Source organism: Quercus suber, unplaced genomic scaffold, assembly GCF_002906115.3.
Source record: "Quercus suber isolate HL8 unplaced genomic scaffold, Cork oak 2.0 scaffold_5, whole genome shotgun sequence".
NCBI classification, from domain to species: Eukaryota; Viridiplantae; Streptophyta; class Magnoliopsida; order Fagales; family Fagaceae; genus Quercus; species Quercus suber.
Genome location: NW_027069471.1, coordinates 72,883 through 82,858, shown reverse-complemented (window position 1 = coordinate 82,858; position 9,976 = coordinate 72,883). Strand labels below are relative to the sequence as shown.

At 38.2% G+C, this 9,976-nt stretch overlaps 1 non-coding gene across 1 annotated transcript; it reads left to right on the top strand.

Annotated features, from left to right (window-relative positions):
• The first annotated feature begins 3,048 nt into the window (after positions 1-3,048).
• On the top strand, positions 3,049-9,954 carry LOC112009762 (uncharacterized). Its single transcript, XR_010628283.1, has 4 exons — positions 3,049-3,717; positions 3,958-4,084; positions 6,299-7,107; positions 9,147-9,954. It is a non-coding gene; the product is annotated as an uncharacterized LOC112009762 (transcript).
• The last annotated feature ends 22 nt before the right edge of the window (positions 9,955-9,976 follow it).

Sequence of the window (9,976 nt, the reverse complement as noted above, 5' to 3'; positions counted from 1 at the left end):
AATTTCCAAAGCCCAAAAAAAAAAAAAAATTCTCCAATATTCAAAGACAAAAAAACAACACAGCTAACTATCAAGCAACGTGCAGGTATGAAATGCTTCCGAGTTATCCTTGGCTTAAGATGTCAAATCTTGGCACAAATTGATATTTAGTACATCAAACATATAAAACTTTGTCCAAATTTCTCCATTCCCTCGGAGCCACCTTGAATATTTTATATTTGCTTAGACCAAGGGAAGACATGGCTTGTTCACACTGTAAATGGAGCAAATGTGTGGAGATCGCATGGATCTCATAAGGCCATGTGAGAGAGGGAGAGAAGATGAAGATGATGGAGAGCATAGAGTTAATGATGTTTTTTATTTTTCTATTTTTAATAAGAAGAATTAATGCCTTAATTAATAATTTCTAGGGAACAATAAATACATGATTATAAGTGTTTTTTTCACCCTTAGATCTAATATAAATCAATGGTCTAAAAAATGTGTAATTCTTTTGAAGTTACACCAAGTGTAACTAGAACCTATCTTTTTTTTTTATATAGATAGAGTGACAAGAATTGAGAACAAATTTTAATAACTTCCAAATCAAGGAAACTGACATATCAGGCACTTTCGTAAATATTAGGTGAAGTGTGGGACACACGGTCGGGACACACATGCTCCACAACACTTTTTCTCTTATTCTTATTCACTTTTTTTATTCCAACATGCTCAAGTCGGCAAAAATTGCAAAACAGTCTATTTTTGAGAAAAAATTAAGCGCGTGACATGCGTTTAAAATTATTTAGTAAGTTGGACTCTTTTTGAAAGTTGAGTTTGGCAAACTCGGCTTTGGGCTAGAAAACGAACACTATAACGGCGTTTTCTATAAACGCTACTATAGGCACTAAAAAACGCTACTATAGTGTTCGTTTTCCAACCCAAAGTCAAGTTTGCCAGACTTGACTTTAAAAAAGAATCCAACTTACTAAATAACTTTAAACGCATATCACGCTCGTAATTTTTTCCTAGAAATAGACTGTTTTGCAATTTTTGCCTGCTTTCTTCTTCTTTCTTTCTTTTCTTTTCTTCTTCTCTTATTCTTGTTCACTTTTTATATTCCAACGTGCTAAAGTCTGATGCTTTCTTCTTCACGAAGGGAGGGCTTGTTCACTTTTTATATTCCAACGTGCTAAAGTCTGATGCTTTTTTCTTCTTTCTTTCTTTTCTTTTCTTCTTCACGAAGGGAGGGGTTTTGCTCTTAGTTTCTTTTCTTCTTCTTATTCTTGTTCACTTTTGCTCTTAGTTTCCTTTCTTCTCTTATTCTTTCTTTTCTTCTTCACGAAGGGAGGGGTTTTGCTCTTAGTTTCTTTTCTTCTCTTATTCTTTCTTTTCTCTCTCTTCTCTGATTAAAATCGATTCTCTCTTTCTCAAAAAGAAAAAAAAAAAATCGATTCTCTCTTCTCACAGATACCTTTCTTCTCTATCTTCCTTCCTCTATATTCTCACAAACAACTACTCTGCTCTCTCTCCGATGGTGTTGTTTATGGTGACCGTGGATGGTAGTGGTGGTGGATTGTGGTGGCTGAGGTTGTGGCGGTGACGGTGGCGGCGGATCGTGGTGGCTAACCTCCATCTTTCCCGTTTTGAGATCTCCATCTTTTCGTTGTTCATCCAAATACTTGCCTCAAACTCATTTTCGCTCCGATCAAACTCCAATCTCTTCATTTGTGGTTGATTTCTGGTGTTGCTTGGTGGTGGTGGTGGTGAGTTATCGGTGTTAGTGGTGGGTTGTGGGTCTATTCAGATTTGATTGCTGGGCTGTGGCCTGTGGGTTGAGGGTCTTTCAATCTCTCTAATCCAAACTCTTAGCCGTCTCTTTTGTTTTGTCTCAATGGAGTCTCTGCCTTTTCAATCGAAACCCAATACTAGTGCGGCTCAGACTGTTTTGGTTTGTAAATCGAAACCAAATCCTATAGAGGCGGAGGCTGAGTGGGAGGTGGAGGAGGAGCTGCTGAAAAGTTGGGGGAAGGTAGATGTTGTTGACGGTGAGTTTGACGTCGCTTTCTGCACAACAAGCGAGTTGGATGAAGCAATGGTTTTTACGATCAAGATCCCAGACCCCGAAGCCTGTCCACCTCTTCTATACTTTATTGATCAACGTCCACGTCCACCTCCTCCTCCTTCTTCTATACTGAACCATATTAAGGGAGTGAAGAAAAAGAAAATCACCACCAACAACAACAGCAGCAGCTGCAGCTCTAGTTTCACCCCAAAGAAGATCAGTCCGGTTTCCAAAGTCGCCGAAGACGGGCCGCCGGGACCTTATCCCTCTCGCTACTACGCTGTGTTAGACGACCATCTGTATTCAGTCGGTGGCCGTGACCCTGATTTCTCAGCTTCAACTATTACAGATGTGTACGAAAATTACACACTCTCACCTGACAGCCCTCTCAATATAGTCAGCTCTATCCCCACTACCGAAGTCTGGATGCTAGACCTTAAATGTCCCGGCAAGGTTTGGGAGCGTGCTCCGTCCATGAAATATCGTAGACAAAACCCTCAGACCATTGTTGTCGATGGTAAGCTATATGTTTTTGGCGGTTTGGGTTGGTTGCAACCCAAAGATACTTTCTCTGGCTGGATGGAGGTTTATGACCCCAAACTGCGTACCTGGGAGACCTTGCCAAATCCCCCAACTTATAGCAAGATCGATATGGATGTCATTTTCGCACACTCGAATTTTAAAGGCGAGGATCAGATCATAATAAATGGGCCGCCGGTACTTGAAGAAGGAGATTCTAATGGGAAGGGTCATTACATTGCTTATGATGTGATGTCTCGTTCTTGGAATCATATGTTTCATGAGGCTCACCTTTCATGGGCAGAAGAAGTTCAGTGTAAAAGAGCTCAAGTTGTTTCTACTACTCTTTATTGGACTACCCTCCTAACTGAGGACACGGATATGATATATATCTACGGATATAATGCATATTCGAGAGGGTGGACTCGGAGAAAGGTCAATATTAGATCGATTTTAATTGAGGGTGAAGATTTCCTTCCTGATGGTAAGCTATATGTTTTTGGCGGTTTGGGTTGGTTGCAACCCAAAGATACTTTCTCTGGCTGGATGGAGGTTTATGACCCCAAACTGCGTACCTGGGAGACCTTGCCAAATCCCCCAACTTATAGCAAGATCGATATGGATGTCATTTTCGCACACTCGAATTTTAAAGGCGAGGATCAGATCATAATAAATGGGCCGCCGGTACTTGAAGAAGGAGATTCTAATGGGAAGGGTCATTACATTGCTTATGATGTGATGTCTCGTTCTTGGAATCATATGTTTCATGAGGCTCACCTTTCATGGGCAGAAGAAGTTCAGTGTAAAAGAGCTCAAGTTGTTTCTACTACTCTTTATTGGACTACCCTCCTAACTGAGGACACGGATATGATATATATCTACGGATATAATGCATATTCGAGAGGGTGGACTCGGAGAAAGGTCAATATTAGATCGATTTTAATTGAGGGTGAAGATTTCCTTCCAACCGGTCCTGGTTTTCTCCACTTAGCTGATTTTAAATTCTGCCTTCTGTTGTTTTCCTACCGCAGACCTCATTATTATCTTAATTGTCTCATATTTGACCTCTATGGTGAAGCGAGTAATACATCCATTCTTTCAGTTCAGAAATACTTATTGGATTCCTGTTTACAATTTCTGGACTGCATGATTATGTAGGTTTTCTCTTTTCTCTTTATATCCCTTTCATCTCTTATGCCATGCCACACACGCCCATATATTATTCTTCTCATTTTTTTATAATTAATTTTTGTACAAATTAATGGCAAAACACACAGCAATGGTCCATCCCGTTCTACATTTCGAATTGGGGAGTTCCGTTTTTCTTAGGATTGAGTATACAGGCATTCTTTATTCAATGTTCTTATTCTTTTTTTTTTTTTTTTTGATAAAAGGGAGAAAAAATATAAAGAAACTACACAAGCAAAAGATCAGCAGGACAGCGCCTACTTAAATAAAGCCCAGGACAGGTCATGGTTGAGAGGAGGGGCGTAGCCAAAAATTTTTGCTTGGAAGGCCAAGGTAAAACTATCGTTTTGATTCAATGAAAAACTCAAAGTACAGTATATCTATAACACAAGCTTATTGATAAAAAAATTTTGTCGGTATAATTCTAGAGCACTCAAAAATCAAAATACTAACAAGTTAATCGACCAATTAAGCAATTTAAATCTTTTTTTTCTCTTGAGTTTCTCCTATTTTTTTGAAAAGCAAGTCCATAACATTCATAGAAATCAAATAAAAGTATACAACAAAACTACTAAAGAAGAAGAAGAAAAAGAAGAAGTTGGTATTTTTCAATATTTGCTTAGCTTTAAATAAGAAAACTCTTTGTTAAAGAAGAGGGAGAAACTAATGAAAATGTGATTACGTGAGAGCATCTATGGAAGAATTAATGAAGAGAAACAGAAGAGAGGGCACCAAGTGATGAGGAGAGTCTTTTGTGAAATTGTAAAGTGGAAGGAGATATTATAATAGTTTTGAAAAAGTGTAAAACTTAAGTACAATGTCCTAAGTGTAATACATTAGGTTTTTCAATTAAATTCAAGCACATATTTAACATGTCCAATAAAATAAAAACAATGATATTATTTTTAAGGACAATTAAATTCAATAGGTATGAGTTTAATCAGGTAATCTAATGTACTAAACCTCAGTATTATCCTTTCACAAAAATTGAATAACTAAATCTAAAAAAATATGGATGTGGCTATCATGCTTTAGAGAAGAATGGGAAAGACAAGAGGAGTTAATTTTTATGATTGCACAATTGGGATTTGGGGTGGGGAGAATTTTATGAGTGATGCGTTGGAAGGGGGGGGGGGGCAATCTTTTAATCTTGTGGGGGCCAGCTCTTAACTCAAAATGATTGTAGCCTAGTTTTACTTATAATTAGAGAGGTTTTAAAAAAATTTAAGGTGGCTCTGCCCTTAGTTGAGAGCAGGGAGTTACTCCACAGGAGGATGATCAAAAATGTAGAAATCTTCATTTTGTTTCACACCCTTTCTTGCGAGGCAGTCAGCACATCTATTAGATTCACGGTAGCAATGGCTGAATCAAATCCGCAGGATCTAAGATGCCAGTTGCTTGCAGTCATCCAGAAGGGGGGGGGGGAATGATGGGATTTGTCTGATTGGGATTTTTAAGAACCTCTATTATGGCTTTTGCATCCAGCTCTACTTCAATGGCTCGAAAGTTTTTGTTCACACAGATGGTTAGGCCATCCCTTAACGCCCATAACTCCACTTTGAAGCTCGAAGTAACACCAATCCTTTTTGAAAAACCTACCACCCAATTACCGGACTCATCTCTGATCACACCTCCTCCACCAGCTAATCCCGGGTTGCCTAAGGAGGACCCATCCGTGTTTAGCTTTCTCTCCAATCATTTCTTGGCCTATCCCATCTAATGTTCTTCATTGTAAAATTGTTGGCTTTCTTCAATGTTCTTATGCATGCACTTCATAAAAAAGATGACATTGTCAATTTTTTTTTTTTTTATGTGGCTTTTGTCTTGCATAAGGAGGTGGCATGATAGAATATAATAATAATATTGTGTGTGTAATTGTATTTATTCTTTATGGAGTAATTAATGAGACCAGAGTCTTGTAGTTCAATAAGACTATCGGATCATTCACATGGGAGAAGTTGGGTTCGAATGCCCCCTCCTCACTTGTTGTAAGCAGAAAAAAGAACAATAACTGATGAGAATCTAGGTGATATTTATAGGAAATTTCAATGGTAAAACGTGGGTGAGCGGCCTTAATTAGACAAAACTTTTAGAGTAGTAGCATAATGTAACAATTAAAGATAGAATTCTCAATTTTAAATATTACCATGAACTCTTTGCTTTAATATCTTTTTTGTTCAGCATGAATAATGGGAGAAAGTTGGACAGTTGATCTTCTTGAATTTGAAGCAATAGTAACTAGTCCTAAATCAGGAGACGATTTAAGTTTTTGGAAACTATTTAGTTGACTGCAGAAATATCATTCAAAGGTGATAAGAAGAAAACTGAATAATGAATACTATTTAAGAGGGAATGCATACTTAGAAAAGGAAGCATATGTTGTTATCTTTAAATTAAGGAATATTTATGAAACTGTTGATAATACATGTTGCTAAGGCTTACATTTTTGGAGTTAGGGACTCAAGGAATTTGCTTGATAATGCTTTTTTTTCTTGACTACTTGTTTAGCTCATCCCAAAATGACTATTTTTCTTTTATACTCTGAAGCTCAACGGAGAAAGAGTAGAGGCTTAGAAGGAAAGGAAGAACGAGAAGAGGAGGAGGATGAGGAAAGAGAAGAAGGGGAGATGGTGAGGTTGGGCAGGAAATGCAGAAATATAAACATAGGCACAATGATGGCAGGAACAATGTTCAATTTTCATGTTTATAAATTATATATATTGCTTCCTGTAGTACAGTCATGGTCTGCCTGCTCAATTCAATTATCTACATTGTCTATGCTCAATACTTCAAGATGTTTTTCCCCCTCTTCTTTGGGTTTGTATCAATTTATATATATGTGTGATGTATGTTTTATTCTAGAATTATTTTTTCTTTGTTTAATCTTCAAGTGAAAATAGAAAGCTTGGGTGAGAAAAATCTTACACCAGTAATATTCTAATAGCCGTCATTTTCTATCTTTTGTTTTGATAAGTGCCTTCATCTATTTTTGTATTTTTCTTTCTTAAACAGCAAAGTTTTGTTTAGATTAGAAACCTCTGCCATTAGATTAGGCTGCATGCACTATAAATATTTGTGGATCTGGTCTTTTTTCTCCTGAGATTAATTTAAGGTTCAAGCTCATTCTACGTTGGCTGTCGCCAATAAAATCATAAACTGGATTGGAAACTTGGAATTGGCACTGTGCGATGTGCTTTAATTGAAGAATATAATGTGATTTTTATACAGCTAAAATTCTTTGGTTCTCACTACAATGGTAGATTGATGCTTGAGCTTTTTCATTGTAGCAGAGGATTTTTGCATTCTTATTGCCTTATTGAAGCTTAATTGGCAAGCCAGTTGCAAGCTAATGCAAGGTATAATTTCATCTGTTATAAATGATACCTTAATTTCAATTCTTTGTGCTTTCAAGTGTGTAGAAGTTGTTAACTAAATGGAATCAGGTGGTCAATGTAACATTGGTTGTTGAAGCTTTCTTGCAGCTGCCAGCACCTTTGTTTTTTTGTTTTTTTGTTTTTTTTTTTATAAATGGTCATTAAATATGATTTAGGCTTCGTTATTTTGGTTGGACTGGCTAAGCTCTCTGCCATCAATATACGCAAACCATCCATCATGGATTATGGAAAAATAGGCTAGTGCTTTTGAGGTGTTATTTGCTTCAAAATAACCTCTATAGCATAATTATTAAATACTCTCTGAGTATCATAAATGTATACTCCCCCATCTCACAATAATTGTGAATTTCATTAATTCAATTCATGGTAGAACCCACAATTCATGTAAAAGGGGGGAGTACGCATTTATTGTACTCCCGAAATATTCAATAATTTTCCTCCATGTATAGCCAACATATGTCTTGCTCCCTTATGATTTGTTTGAACAAGACCAAGAAGACGATGGGAGAGAGAGAGGGGGGAAGAAGATGATGACGTGAAAAGCAAAGTTAATGCTATATTTTTTCTTTAAGAGCATTCTCATCAACAATTGTAAAAATTTTAACATTTACAATCTCAAAATACTATTTTTACAATTTTAACACCTCATTTTATAATATACCAAACATCAAATATTCTATTTATTTTTTTTACAATTTCATTTAAATATTCTTTCTTTAATATTTTTATTCATTTTTTTCCTCACTCTCCCTCTATCTCTCTCTCCCACCGTCTCTCCATCTTTCTCAACCTGGTCTAGAAGCTTCTCCCTCTCTTTGATATTTGCTCTAAAAACCTCCATGGCCTGAGCTTTTCAAGCTCATCACCTCTAACCACGACCACACCCAGTCCAAGCAACTCCACAGCTATTCTTCTCAGTCCAAGCAACTCTAGTCACACCCACACCCACACCCACACCCATGGCTAGCCACTGCCAGCCACCACTGCAGCCCAGCCTCACCCCAATACCAATAGCCACCACAAATCCCACCACCCCAATCTCAACCCCAACCAAAACCCACCACCACCCATCCACCCCGTTCTCAACCCCAACTAAAACCCACCACCACCCATACCCAACTTAACTCAACCAAACCCATGACCTATCACCATCAATGGTCAAAAACCCATCACCAAAACCACACCCACGGCCAAACACTACAGCCACGACGAGAATCAAACCCAAACGAAAACTCGAATAAAAACCACGACCCATACCCAGATGGACCAAACACCTACCAAACATTACAGCCACAACTTCGATCACAACAAGAACCACCAAGAAACCACCACGACAAGAACCACAAGACACTGGCCACAACAACCACAAGAAAACACACAACACGCCGATTCCACATTGGTCTCCACGTCGATCTCCTCCATGCCGATCTCACGCCATCACGCTGTTCTCTGCGCCACCAAGCCGATCTCAAACATACGATCTTGTTGTGGGAGGGAGGGAGAGAGAGAGAGAGAGAGAGGGAGTGAAGAAATGAGAGAGATGCGGGAGACGGAGAGAGAACAAGAGAAATCAGAAGGCGAGAAATGTAGGAGACAGAGAGACAGAGAGCTGGAGAGAGAATAAATAAATTAATAAAATATTGTACAATCTTGTTACAGTGCGCTCTCAAAAATGAGAGTGCACTTTAGCAAGATTGCAAATTTTATAGCATATACAAGCTTTAATAGAGTGGGTCTTTTAGGTTTCATATGCTAAAAAATAGCATTTATAGCATTTAGCATTCTTGATAAGAATGTTCTAATAAAAAAAAGTTAATGCTTTTAAATCACTAATTTTTAGAGAACAATAATGACTTGAGTATGAGTGTTTTTTCACCGTTAAATCTAATATAAATCAATGGTCAGAAAAATGTACAACTCTTACTAAGTTTTTTTCTTTTTTCTTTTTTCTTTTTTCTTTTTTTTGAGAAATCTGACAGGGAGTTTTATTATGAAAACAGAAAACTTCTATCTTTCGTTACAAGAAGAGAGACATCAACTGGGATATCCTCTAACCAATACTGAGGTGCATACAAAATTTTAGCATTTTTTTTTGCTAACTTGTCAGTAACTGAATTGCCAATCCTGCATACATGATTAAACGTCCACGTCCACCTCCTCCTCCTTCTATACTGAACCATATTAAGGGAGTAAAGAAAAAGAAAATCACCACCAACAACAACAGCAGCAGCTGCAGCTCTAGCTTCACCCCAAAAAAGATCAGTCCGGTTTCCAAAGTCGCCGAAGACAGGCCGCCGGGGCCTTACCCGTCTCGCTACTACGCTGTGTTAGACGACCATCTGTATTCAGTCGGTGGCCCTGACCCTGATTTCTCAGCTTCAACTATTCCAGATGTCTACGAAAATTACACGCTCTCACCTGACAGCCCTCTCAATATAGTCAGCTCTATCCCCACTACCGAAGTCTGGATGCTCGACCTTAAATGTCCCGGCAAGGGTTGGGAGCGTGCTCCGTCCATGAAATATCGTAGACAAAACCCTCAGACCATTGTTGTTGATGGTAAGCTATATGTTTTTGGCGGTTTGGGTTGGTTGCAACCCAAAGATACTTTCTCTGGCTGGATGGAGTTTTATGACCCCAAACTGCGTACCTGGGAGACCTTGCCAAATCCCCCAACTTATAGCAAGATCGATATGGATGTCATTTTCGCACACTCGAGTTTTAAAGGCAAGGATCAGATCATAATAAATGGGCCGCCGGTACTTGAAGAAGGAGATTCTAATGGGAAGGGTCATTACATTGCTTATGATGTGATATCTCTTTCTTTTAT